Source organism: Artibeus jamaicensis, unplaced genomic scaffold (genome assembly GCF_021234435.1).
Source record: "Artibeus jamaicensis isolate MK-2021 breed Jamaican fruit bat unplaced genomic scaffold, CSHL_Jam_final contig_2170, whole genome shotgun sequence".
NCBI lineage: Eukaryota > Metazoa > Chordata > Mammalia > Chiroptera > Phyllostomidae > Artibeus > Artibeus jamaicensis.
In genome coordinates this window covers 788,692-803,392 of record NW_026521445.1, presented here as the reverse complement: position 1 = coordinate 803,392, position 14,701 = coordinate 788,692, and the positions used below count along the sequence as shown (strand labels likewise).

The window sequence follows — 14,701 nt, the reverse complement described above, 5'->3', positions numbered from 1 at the left end:
GATATCCTTCACGACAATATATTATCATGAGCAACTTCACTTAGAAATGTGCATAAAACAATGAACAGAGCTGGATGTTAAGTTACAGGCTATTTAAAATGAATAAAGACATTTTTTTAAATTTCAATAGTGGTATCCATAGCTAAATGAACTAAACAACCAATATTGTACAATAACTTCACTCTATAAAAATATCTTTATTTTCTGTCTTCAAGGATGAGGAAAGTGACTAAGACATTATTATATAACTAACAATGTCACAATGTTTTAGTAGTTCTGTTCAGTAATAAAACAAATGTTAATTGTTCAACACACTCTTTCATTACTAAATATTGATGAGCATAATTTTAGCCAATATTTGCTAACAACTCTTCTCTGAACCAGTTGTATTTACTGAATTTTTGTATGCATACATTATTTTTTCCCCTTTTTAAAGATTTTTAAATTTATTTATTTTTAGAGAGAGGGGAAGGGAGAGCAAAAGAGAGGTAGAAAAACATCAGTGTGTGGTTGCTTGTTGTGCACCCCCTACTGGGGACCTGGCCCACAACCCAGGCATGTGCCCTGACTGGGAATTGAACCAGCAACCCTTTGGTTCTCAGGCCGAAGCTCAATCCACTGAGCCACACCAGCCAGGGCACATGATTTACTTTTAATACATCTTTCTGCCTTTGGTCCAGGATCAAGAACAATATCCCCTTTATCTATGTAGACCCAAAACCAAATGGCACGCTTCACCCATGATCAAGATGGAATATATACTAATAGCCCCAAAGGTGGTCACAATGATGATAACAGTGATATTTTCACAAATAAAACAATGGTATAGGACTTCATGAAACAGGGATCCCTTGTCGAGATAATATATGTAAAAGTGTCCAGCACAGTACTTATCACATAGCAGATACTCAAATGTTTTCTTCCTTTTCCAAACAAATTCCCTCCTCATCCCCTAATTGAAGATCTCAACTATAGCTTCATAAGCAATGTGCAAAAATTCATCCAGGAAAGTTAGATAAGATTTCTGTAAATGAAAGAGAGAGGCAAAGCCACTCTAGGTAAAGGGAGGACTTGAGAAAATACACGGAGACAGAAGTACCCCGGAAGTGTTAGGAACGTGACTGAATCCCATTAGCTACAGTTAAGTGTTCAGAAAAGGGGAAGCAGAAGATGAGGTCAGAGGCCAGTGTCAGGGACAGACTCAGTATTGTCCCAAAGTCAGGCTATGACACTGGATTTTATTCCAAAGACCCAGTGAAAAGTTACAGAAGGGCTTTAAGCAGAGAACTAACACAATGAAAGTGGTATTTTTTCAAAGAAAACTTATAGATGTGTCATAGATGAATTGAACATATAAAATAAATCTATGCATGATGGTTAATTATCCCATTAATCAAATGATACATTTCCTCATGCTAACCTTATAAAGAACCTGGAATTTTACAAATGAAATTAAGTATGCTTATAACAAGCACAGTTTGCAGAACATCGATATAACCTGGCAGCCAAGGAGAGTGGACTGGAATGCATGTGCGTGAACAATGATGACTTCACTGTACTAGTCAGTGGAGGTGGTAGATACCTTTGAGTGAGCACGTGTACTGTGTGGCCGTCACATTCAAAATGACTGAGCAAGTAGAGCAATGAATCTGCATCAGATTTTGCATTAAGCTTGAACATTCCTCCATGGAAACTATTCAGATGATGCAGAAGTCTGCAGCTACAGGCAACTGGTGACTGGTTGCTTCATCATAACAATGGACTCACTCATGCATCATGCCTTGTGCAGAGGTTTTTGGCAAAACAGCAAATCACCCAGGTGATTCAGCAGCCCCTATAGCCCTGATTTTGCTCCCTGCAACCTTCGGCTTTTCTTAAAAATGGTTAAAGTCACCTTTGAAAGAGCAGAGATTTCAGACCACTGATGAAGTTCAAGGGAATACGACAGGGTGGCTGATGGCAATGGGAAGAACTTTGTGATACCAAGGTGCTTACTTTGGAGGGAACTGAGGCATCACTGTTTTATGCACAATGTTTCTTGTATCTTCATCAATAAATGTCTCTATTTTTCATATTACATGGCTGGATATCTTCTGGACAGACCTTGTATATCAACATAATTGTCTAAAGAATCAAATGCCATATTTTGAACAATGGAATTCTGAGTGACACATTATTCTTGAACTAAAATGTATGGCTCACTCTATTCAAATACGTCCATATGCTACAGAAATCAGACAGATGGTAACTAATATTTGACAATAAATTTTAGGACACATATTTTAATAATCAGACTGTTAAAATTTTTAATTCTTAAGTATAGAACAGGGCTGCCTAACTCAAGGAAATGGAAAGGACTGACTTGCCTGAGAAACTGTTTCATAAATTTGACTGATAATAACTTTGAGGATGATGTTTCATGTAGAGACTTAACAGAGCAAAGGACAAGTGAAAGTGAATAAACAGACAGAACATTTGTTTTCAGGGCAAGACATATAATGGCACCATAAATAATTCTCAACTGAAAAGGAGGAAAAGAATTAGAAAATAAGAACTGTAGAGCATCTCAACTTCAACAATGAAATGCAATAGTGTTAGGTAGAAATGGAAAGAAAAATCAATTTTTGTACATCCTTCTTTAAATGTATAATGTACCTGAAATACATCTACCTTTCATACTGAAGGGAGAGAAGTTGTGATATATCATTGGAAATCTGTCTTGTTGGCTACTAGCTATGCACAAAAATCACTAAGTCTAGACACTCTGGTGAAAATGGAAGATTTTCTAATTGAGCTGCATTTGCATAAGACAAGTATGTTCAAGTGGTAGGGGATATAAGCAGGCTTTGACTTGCTCTTAATCTTATTTCCAATTCATCAACATTTATGAGGCTTTCACAAAGGGATTACCATGTATTATAATATTACTAGTTGGGAAAGATACAGAGCAGACTTCTGTCAAGAGTCTCAAATCACTTTTTTATCCACTTATAAGGAAAAAATCAAATTAAAAACAGTTGTAACCCATTTTAGTAGAAAATATATTTATTACCAACATATGACTAAAACTAGATTACTGTAAACTATAGGGTCACTGTGAGGGAGGTTACCAGCCTGTCATATTGCCACACACAAAAAATGAAAATGAAAATTAAAAAACCTTAAACTGTTTAACCATCAAAAATAAGCTCATGAGATTGGAAATGGTCTTCTATTATAATGACAAATGGAATAAAACCTGAATAATGAAAGAAGCTTTCCACTGGCGCATTTTTACTAACATAAAAACTGTTTCAAATCCCTACAGAACCATTCATTTGACATGAAAAGTTTTAATATAAATATGGTTCTTGGCCTTTGAGACAATCTCACCCAGCTTCTTCATCTCACAGATGAGGAAACCGATATGTGAAAGAGTTCATGTAACTTGCACACACCTAACCAGTCTGACTGTGGCTCAATGGTCATCTGTTATGTAAGTGCCTATGTTCCTGAGATACTCTCTTCGTTTAAACATACCTCACATTGTAAATAATGATCAGCACTTAAAAATAAGTGCCTATGTATATTCTACTCTAGAATGAAGTGCAAATGTTGTTTCACACTACAAAAGCAACATACATGATTATGTATTAGGAAATAAAATAGTATTAAGTAGAAATGGAAGTGAAATCACTTTTTGCGTTCACCTTTAAGAACAGAACTTGAAAGAAAAGCTTGGTTAGAAGGATTTCCTTTTTTAAGTCAGGTGTAACTGACATATAACATGACATTAGTTTCAGGTATACAACATAATAATTCAGGTTTTTTTATGTTGCAAAATGATAACCACAATAAGTCTAGTTAACATCCATCACCAGAGAGCCCTGATGTTTTTCTCTTCTGATGAGAACTTGTGAGATTTACTGCCTTAGCAACTTTCAGACACACCATAGAGTACCGTTAACTATAGCAACCACGCTCCAGGTTACATCCCCAGGACTTCCTCACTTTACAACCGGAAATTTGTACTTTTTAACCCGCCTTCATCCATTTCACCCACCCCACACCTCTAGCAACTGCTCATCTATTCTCTGTATTTATGAGTTCAGTTGACATTTTTTTTAGATTCACATATAAGTTAGATCATATAGTATTTGTCTTTCTCTGACATTTTACTGTTACTCCCTAAATTTCCATGCACGTTGTCACAAATGGTAAGATTTCCTTCTTTTTAAAAAAAATTATTTATTTTTAGAGAGAGGAGAAGGGAAGGAGAAAGAGTGGGAGAGAAACATCAATGTGTGGTTGCCTCTCATGTGTCCCCCAGTGGGGACTTGGCCTGCAACCCAGGCATGTGCCCCGACTGGGAATCAAACAGGCAAACCCCCGCTTCACAGGCCCATGCTCACTCGACTGAGTGACACCAGCCAGAGCCTTCTTGTTATGACTGAGTAATGTCCCTGTGTGGGTGTGTACCATATTTTCTGCATCCATTCATCAGTGGATGGACACTTAGGTTGCTTCGATGTCTTGACTATTATAAATAATGCTGCAAAAAGATGAGAGTGCATATACATTTTCAAGTTAGTGCTTTTGTTTTCTTTGGATAAATACCCACGAGTGCAATTGCTGGGTCCTGTGGTAGTTCTGAGGTAGTTTAATTTTCTGATGAACATACTGATTTCCACAGTGACTGCCCAATGTACATTCCCACCATCAGGGTTCCCTTTCCTCCACATCTTTCCCAACACTTGTTACTTCTTGTCTATTTGCTAACAGCCATTGTAACAGGTATGAGGTGATATTTTATCATGGTTTTGATTTTCATTTCCCTGATAATCCATGATGTTGAGCACCTTCTCATAAACCTGTTGGCCAACAATGTATCTTCGGGAAAATGTCTATTCAGATATTTTGTCCATTTCTTTCATTTTTGTTTTTTTTGCTATTGAGTTGTATGAATTCCTGATATATTTTGGATATTAGTTGTGCAACTGTTTCCTCCCGTTTAGGAAGCTGCCTTTTCATTCTGTCAATGGTTTCCTTTGCTGTGCAGAAGCACTGATGCAGCCCCACTCTTTAATTTTTGCTTTTGTTGTCTCTGCTTTGCCAAATGCAAAAAATCATCACCAAGACTGATGGCAGGGAGCTAACCAACTATATTTTTTTCTAGGAGTTTTATTGTTTCAGGTCCTAGGCTTAAGTCTTAAATTAGTTTTAAGTTAGTTTTTATGTATGATGTAAAATAGTGATTTAGTTTCATTCTTTTGCATGTAGCAGGCCCATTTTCCCAGGACCATTCACCAAACAGAATGTCCTTTCCCCATTCTATGTTCTTGCTTCCTCTGTAATAAATTAATTGACCATATACACATATACATTTATTTCTGGGCTCTCCATTTTGTTCCATTAATCTATGTGTCTGTTTTAATGCAAATGCTAGACTTTTAAAAATTACTTTATCTTTGTTTTATAGTTTGAAATCAGGAAGCATGATGCCTCCAGCTTTGTTCTTCTTTCTCAAGATTGCTGGGAATACTTAGGGTCTTTTGTACATCCATAGAAATTTTATGATTGTGCTATTTCAATGAGAAATGCCACTGAAATTTTGATAGAGATTGCACTGATTCTGTACATTGCTTTGGGTAGCATGGGAATTTTTAATAATATTCATTTTTCCATTTATAAACAGGAAATTATCTTTGCATTTTTTTATAATTTCTTTCATCAGTGTGTTATCATTTTTAATGTACAGGTGTTTCACTTCCTTGGTTAAAATTATTCCTAGGTATCTAATTCTTTCTGATGCCATTTGGAAGACATTTTGAAATATATCCAAGTAAATTTCCCCAGAAAACATGGCGCAATATTAGATTCAATTTATAATTATATATACATATATACACATATTTACATACATATATACATTTTGTTTAATGAGAAATGGCATGCAAAACAATGAGTTGACTAGCTGTATATTTTATCACTAGCTGGACAGTCAAGAATTGAATTATGTAAAAACAGTAAAGCCTTTAAATCTATATTGTATCTGATGTGGAAAAGACCTGCTGTATTTCCAAGAAAATCATTTGTGGTAAATCCTACATGAGAGCAGAGTTGGACTTCACTTAATTCTAATCTGGCTAAGAGATACTCCTCTGAAGGACCAGGAGAGTCTTTCTGCCCAGATTTCAGTTCATTTCCACCCTGCAGTATAGCACAGAACCCAAAATTCAGAATCTTCTCAAATCACTTAGTATTTATTGATCATTTATTGAGCACTTAGTACTATTGAGTTTTAATAGTCCTGAAATCACCTCAGTACTACTGAGAATAGTACAGGATATTATAAACAACAGCAAAGAAATAGACTTACATTTCTTGCCTTACAAGACATGAGAATGTAGTTGAAGAAATGGGATAGTCATTAAAGCCAAATTAATTAGTTTTTACCTTCAAGTGATAAATAACCAAGATCAGAATACAAATGTTTGATTTACAGTTATAACTGTGATGTACTTTTCTACTCAAAATTGTTAATGTTTTCCAGTTACATCCAGGAGAAAGCCCAAACCAAGAGTTTGCCAAGTAAAGGGTGGTAGCGTGACTCATCTACCCCGGCTGCAGGTTATAAAGGGATGCACTGTCTGCAGAGAATTTAGAAACAATAATAAAACTGATTCAAAGTTGGTCTGCTTTTTAATATCGCCATGTCCTAGTAACCTGAATGTCAATCAAGAAGCCCTCCTTGGAAAAACATCTGTTGTTGATTTAAAGGCTAAACAATTGCTCTTATTACTGTTGAGTTTTAATAATACATAAAAGTTTCAAATTGGAACATTTTTATTACTTTCCCTTTACGAAAAATTGTAATCTATGTAGATATTAATTCAGAGAATTCCCAGTTGTATGTCATGTGCATGGTCATGCAAACTCTGCTGCTCACTTTCATTTCAAGAGTATTTAGTACTGTGATCCTACGTATCCTTGTTTAGACGGTAGATTCAAGCTAAACCTTGATAGCTCAGAAGTTACATGGGATGATGGGTGTTAAAAGGATCATTCTAGCTTTGATGCTGAAATTGCTGTACAGGGTTCATGCACTGTAAAGGGTGCATGGTCGGAAGCGAGGAGCTCGGATATGAAGCTATTGCAATAATCCGGATGGGAGAAGACAGAAACTGGAGTAGGCCTGTGCCAGTGGGCAGCAAGAAGTGGCCAGTTCTGGATGTTTGTTTAAGTCCCACTTGACAGGGATCACTGCAGACCGGATGTGGGGGTCTGAAAATGATACCTCAGTTGCCATTCACTGAGATCAAAAGGACAGAAGAAAGAGTTGATTGAAATGAGTGAGGAAATGAGGAGGAGAATGTAGGCTCTCAGCTTGAACATGCTCCATTTAAGACATCTATTTGACATCCAGATGCAGTACAGTGGAAGCAGCCAGATATATGGATCCGGAGTTCAGCCCAGAGGTCCAGCTTAGAGGTACAACAGAGTTTAAAGTCATGAAGCCCCCCTTTCAGCCTCTACCCACCAAGAACTTACACACAAAGGGGGAAATACATTGTCCTATGAAATTAAACTTACCTATCAATACATAGTGGCTCAGAATAGAGCCTTAGAACAAGTCTCCCTTTGTCCTAATCAGACAACCTTTAGAGGATGATTTGACCCCATGTACATCCCCCTGTAGTGAGAAAATGTACTAGCTGTGTTGATGCAAGCATTTTATATTTGTGGCAATTAGATTCCTCATCGCAGATGACTGAGCGGGATTCTGGCTTAAGACACCACTGCTTTGATTCTCTGTGGTGAACAGTCTATTCCTGGGACTGATCCATGCTCACGGAGCTAACAAAACTAGTTCCAGGATTCTGCAAATTATGGCAAATCCACCAGAGATGGTCACCCTTTGAGGTCTCCTGAGATCTTCCACTGATCATATCCATTTGTATCACTCTTTGTGTACCTTATGCTGGCTTAACTTGAAAAATTCCAGAGTCAGCTTTTCTAACAGTAAGTGCTCATAAACAAGTGTGGTTGGTGATTCATTGTACAGACCATAAAATAAGTTTATGTTATAAGGTTTTCTTTTTTAAAAAAAAGAATAATTCTGGGCCCTAGCCAGGTAGCTTGACCAATCAATGTATAAATAAGTAGAACGCCAAAATCAATGTCTCTCTCTCCCTCCCTCTGGCCCTCACTCTATGCCTCCTTCTCTTCTTCTTCCACTCCCTCTTTCTCTAAAATCAATAAATTTTAAAAAATGATTTCTGGTAGAACTACAATTTTGCCCAATTCGTATAGAGAAATGGGTGATGGGAGGGGTTAGGAACTGGATGGATATTTGGAAAGGCATTTGGAAATTTGGATCCAACCGGGACACCAGAGAGGACTGATGACAAAAGTAACCCTCAGCTTCAACTCTCCGGACACTTAAAACTGGTATAAAGCTACCACACCTTCAATGCGATGAAAGGTCTCCAATGTGCAACAGCTGAAAAAACAGAAGCAATCTTCAGACATTTCTGAAGGGTGAAGTCACTCCCGCTGGCTATTTTAAAGTGTCGAAGTGTATTTCATTAATTTATCTTCCCAAATGTCTTAGATATCACAACGGCAATGTGTTGCAAATGATAGAGGAATTTTAGTTTGCCCCAAAATAATTATTATTTAATATAATAAAAATATAAAAGATTGACTTTTGTACACTACATCCTCAGACCTTGCTCATTGTGGGGCTAAAAGTTCATACACTTTCACCAACCTCTTCCCATTTCCTTCACCCCCTCAGTCCCCAGCAACCACTGTTTTACCCTATTTCTATGAGTTTTGCCTTTTTCAAAGAGTAGAACTTAAATGTTCTCACCAAAAATAATAACAGTTTATAAAAAGATAAATATATCAGGTGATAGATGGAGGGTATCCTTTCTTAGTATGTGCATATGTCAAATCATCACTATGTAAACTTTGAATATCTTATCATTCTTTTGTCAGTTATACCCCAGTAAAGCTGGAAAGACATAAAAATAAAAATTGACTTTTACATTTATGTCTTTAATTGAACCCCTTTTTGTTTGCTTAGGCTATTTTCCATTTCATGCTTTTTTTTCTCTACTAAATACCTATTTTAAAATGGAAAAATCTGAGTGAACCCAACTGTCCCATTAAAAAACTCTTTAATAGGAAAAGGAATTATAAAAATACATATGTATGTAAATACACACATATGCATGCATACATACATGGGTACATATGCATACGCACACGGATGCCTACATACATAGACTAGTTGTTATCTCATGTCTGGCTACAATGAAAACAGGAGAAATCTGTACTCAGGCTCTAGCTAAGGAGCTGCTTGAGCACTGTCAAAGTTGGCTTTTTAAGTTGAGTACACCGTGTCCCTCGGTATCCACAGGGCATTGGTTCCAGAACATTCCCCAGATGCCAAAATCCCCAGATGCTCAAGTCTCTTCTATAAAATGACACAGTATTTGCTTATAACCTACACATATCCTCCTGTCTACTTTAAATCTCTCCAGGTTATTTATAATACCTAATGCAATGTAAATGCCATGTAAATAGCTGTTACACTCTATTATTTAGGGAATAACGACAAGAAAAAAGGCCTGCACACATTCAGTACAGAAATAACCAGAGTAGGCCCTGACTACATCATTAGCAACAATGGGATTTTTGGGGAACACTTTTGGTCCCCCGTTGGTGGAACCCTCGGATATGCAACCTGTGGATTGGGGGCACCTAGTGTGTGCCATGAAGGACTTTACACGTACCTTACATGGGAGGGGCATTCATGGATGGGTTAACCAGGTTCTCAAAAGAATAGAGGAAGGGAGTTTTAAATAACAACTCTACAGAGGTACCTTCTCTTCTACAGAAAAGTCTTTTACGCTGCTATTTTTTAAAGTATTTGAGTATCTAACTTAAAATAGATAAACTAGGACTTGAAAGAATTCACACTGCAAAGGAATTCTGCATTTCAGGCTCTTTTCAAGTGTTTGTTTATAGTCTTTAAATACATAGTTCAGATAAGAGACTATGAAGTGAAAGTATTCTCTAGTAAAACGAATTCTAATTTACAATGACTAAGAAAAGTTAGGTATTTCTGTGCCCTGATCTGCCCCCCACCCACATTTTACTGAAAGTAACATAAAATGTAAGACGGTATGATTTAGACTTGACCTGTAAAAACCCTGTTAGTCTCCTGCAGCATACACCTAATTAAAATCAGCAAGATCTCTCCAAAACATTTCAAAATGTGGACTGAATTCCCAGGAAGAATTTCCTAGGGTCTAATATCTGGATCATAAATTCAGGAACCTAATTTCAACTGAGATTAGATGAATTGGGGGTAGAAAAGTGATTTCTTAAGGGGAAGACACATATACATTGAAGCCCCAAACTAATAATGCCAAGTCATACAATCACAAGGAGAAATCGCAGCATTTATGACCACACGACTGCCCCTTTGGTTTCCAGTGGCAGGCTTACTCCGGGATCCAGATCATAATTGGAGCGTTGTTTTGATGGCTACCATATAAATAGCACTCCCATGCGGGCCCCATGCAAAGAGCTTTAAAATCGAACCTCTTTTAAGTTTTTACATAACATGTAAGTATTTGCATTTTAAAGTCAGTAACTGACACACTGCTAGCAAGTATGGGATTTTTTTTTTTTTAAAAAGAGGCACAGAACTCTAAATCTCATACTCTTAATCACTGTAAGATTATGATACAGGGTGAGTTCTTTGGGTACTCATTACCCTTCATTCCTAACTTTAAAAGAAATCTAGGTTCCAACTGGCCTAGGGAAAAAGAGAGAGAGAGAGCGAGGAAGAGGGAGAGAGGAAGAGGAGAGAGAAGGGGAGGAAAGGAGGGAAGGTAGATGGAAGAGAGTAGGAAGGGAAGGAGAGAGGAATAAATATATCAGATTTTGAGCTATTCTAGGGGACTGCCTAGGTCCTAGTAATTTAAAGTGATTCAATGAACTTCAAGCATAACTTTGACTATGTTCAATTTTCAAATTATGTCCTGGTTTAAGGTGCCTCCCTACACTTAAAATGTAAATCCACTATACTATTACGCACTTGTTGACCTTGGAAGCGAAATAGAAGAAGTGATTTCCGTGCATGAAAGTAACGTCCTTCAGTTGATTAGTTGATTAATCCCACAATAGAAGTGTTCTTATCAATGAGATGGCTAATCTCTTGGTCAACAGATTACAATTCTTTTCTTCACTAATCAGAACCACAGAACACCAAATAGACCATAAGTCAGCTGGGTGAGGTGCCCCTATTTTTAGCCAGAACTTGGGGGGGCACTGCAAATACTTCCCTTAATGAATTAACCATCTCTATGCTTCCACATTGGTTTGTGCCCATTCTGATGGACACATCATTTAAATATTTTTAACATGTAGTCGAGTTACAGGCAAGTGTCACTGACCTCCAAGCTGTTCAGCCACTAAAAGGGCCCTTTTATATATCTCTGCTCTGATGAAGTGCTGATTTTTAAAGCGAAGTTTTCAAGATCTCATCATATTTTCCGTGTTTCCAAATAGCTCCTAAGAACTAATAACATCATTCAAAAACAAGAAACTTTTGGGAGCGTACGTTCAAAAGTCACATAATAGTGCTTTAAGTGCATTCAACGAGGAGATAAACGGGAGGATTTTAAAGGTCCAGCTACTTAGCGGTTCCACAAGGTATAAATTCCAGTGACAATGTGTGTTCCAGGCAGTCAAAAAGAGAAGCCATCCACGTGGACTCAAATGACGGGGAAACGCTTTATGGAGGTGGTAGAACTTCAACATTCTACAGCTTTTAAAATCTGGCACCATGCACAGAAACCTCAGTAACACTAACTCTTTCCAGATTCCCTCTAATCTTTAGAAAGGGACCTTTCAGTTTATAGCAGGCTGGATTTTACTGGTAACGTTAGCAACAATATAGGTGAATATTCAGCACTTGCCAAACATCTTTGGTCGCCCTTTTAAATTGCAGTAAAGTTTTATTAGCTCCCACAACTAAATCATCACTGCAGAGATGGGAGTTGGAAACAACCAGACAAATCTTAGGAGAGAGAAAAGTAAAGCAACAGTCCAGATCTGGGAAATAAATGAAAGCAATGGAAGAAGTCAGACAAAAATCGGACCTGTCAGCATTCCTACAGTGAATTCAGATGTCTGAAAAGGATGAGATTGCAAAGGAAAGGTGACACCGAGACAGGAGGGGGACATTTTCAACATTGTGGTGGCGAGGGGGAGGTCAAGGAAGCAGAAAACAAAAGAAAAAGAAAAGCATCCAACTCAGAGCCTACTAAGATCTTTGCAATAAATACTGTTTATATTTATTCCAGAGCTAATTTTCACAGTTTATTAACAACTGGAGAAAGAATAAAAGTGATTTACGGCCCCAAAAAGGATGTTATATTAAGTCAATAAACATTTAAGTACAGTCATTTGACCAACATAGTGGGTTCTCTATTAGATACACATGGGTGAAAGGTGTGTTTCCTACCGATAATGGTTTACAAGGCCAGGTTCAAACAAGTACAGTACACATGCACTTGGCATTTGCTATCATAAACTAAGTTAATATATCCTCTCTGTTTCACCCCTAGTCAATTCTTTTTTTTTTTCTTTTTGAGCAGGAGGACAGTTCTGGTTCTCTGTCTGAAAAGCAACGGAGAGATGCCTCAGAAAAAGATACTAAAATGTAAGCATTCCCCCAAAGAGCTTTATTCAGGAACAGACCCAGGTTCTGTTGGCCTAAACGTTAGGGTGCCCAACCTTTCGGTGTCTTGAGCCACACATTAAATACACCAACAGGAACGAAAACTGATGAGCAAAAAAAAAAAGGTTTTAAGTAAATGTACGACTGTATGTTGAGCCACATTCATAGCCATCCTGGGCTGCGTGCAGCCCACAGGCTGCAAGTCGGACACCCTTTCAGGCTTATATACTTTGGGGGCCTTCTTTTCAAAAAAGAATGCAAAATTACAACCGTAAGAGTAGATACAAAGGTAGTTATCTGCAATAAAAAGTAGTTCACACTCATTTAAAATTATTGAAAGCTGACAAATACTGCAAATCCCACAAAAATTAATGACAACTGACAAACGTGGATGATGCTTTTTCCTTGCATTTTCGGCCACATACTCTTTGAATGACTATTTCCACGACAAAAAAAAAGGGTGTAATGTTTTCTAAAGAGAGGACAGAGAGATAATTCAGTCTTTCTCTGATATCATTTACCAAAAAAATTTTTTACTCTTATCTGAGACTCTTTATAACTTTCAGCTTCATACACTGCTATACTTGGTATTTAGATCCACACACTGATATACTACAGATCTAAAAATAAACTAACCTGTCACCCCCATGTCCCTGGACACAGGACACATGTCAGAAGGGACATCAGAGTGGAAGGAGTCTTAATCAACTACATTTGAAATACTGTACTTTTGCAAATTCCACTCCCCTCCCCTCAATGTTTAACTCCAAGAACATATTTCAGTTCACTTCCCAGAGCCTCAGAAGGAGGTCACACAAGAGAAATTCCCGGTGACTTAAGTTTTGTTACCTTCACTGTATCCTGTCTCCACTCCCATTCTTGGGAGGATATATTGTATTAATTGCAACTTCCCGGCCCACTTACTACACCAGTGGAAACCATCAATGTCCGGCGTTTTTGTTTTTTTGCTGCTGGAAGACCAGTCAACAGTGGGTTGTAACTATCTCTCTTGCTTGGCAGCAGGTGGAGAGGCAGCTGTGTCAGATTCTTGGACTAACTTCTGAATAAATGCCCATTTCTTAAAATGGCCATTAGGTTCTACAAAATCTCTCAAATGAACCAAACTAGCAGAATGTCTAAGTTAAACTAAACTAGCTCTGTAGGACCCCCAGAGTCAGGCACTGCAGACCCCTTCCCGCTGGAATATTTACTTCCAACTCCCCTTTCCGAGGCTGAGATCCAGGGCGTGTTGCTTGGATACGGGGCCTAGAAAAGCATGCAGTCACATCAGGAGCAGGACTTGGGGACCCCCTGGCCAGCTGCCAACACCCCCCCAAAGCTAGGACTCATCCCTTATGATGTGTATAGCACTGCTGTCGAAACATCTGTCTTCTTGGTTAAAAGAATAAATCTTACATTTTAATCGGAATTGTTCTCTGGCTTTCTGCAAATTTTCCAGCCTTCATTCCTACTACAGACAGGGCCTGATCTCCTGACACTGAGAGTAACAGAGTGGACAGTTCAGGCCTCCTGCTCAGCTTTCTGACTTGCCCCTCCCTGTGGCAGGTAGTGACTCACCTCAGTGAATCCATTGCCCCAGGTTATGCAGGAACAGCGTCACTGTTCACCAGTGGGTTTGCCTTTGTCTCTCTCGTGAATCTGACTAATTTTTAGCACCCCAGTCTCCTCTGTGTTCTGTTCTTTGTGTTACAGCCACTGCTGTTACAGCCTCAGCTTCACTTCCTGTGACTGTGGGGGGTAAATATGAAGTAAGGTGGAAGGCAGAAGGCTCGTCTTTAGATTCTCCGTCAGTTTTGCCATTAAACATACTATGGGGATCCCTTTTGAACAACTTCTGCTTATTTTCCCATTTTATGCAGCTAACTGGGATGGACGAACAGGAATTCTCCTATAGTGTTCAATACCTATAAAGAGGAGAAGTGAATGCATACACTCTGG

General features: G+C 38.1%; 1 protein-coding gene across 3 annotated transcripts in view; it reads right to left on the bottom strand.

Annotated features, from left to right (window-relative positions):
- The window catches only part of HMCN1 (hemicentin 1), a 389,618-nt gene that overhangs the window by 242,171 nt on the left and 132,746 nt on the right, over positions 1-14,701 (bottom strand). The window lies entirely within an intron of this gene.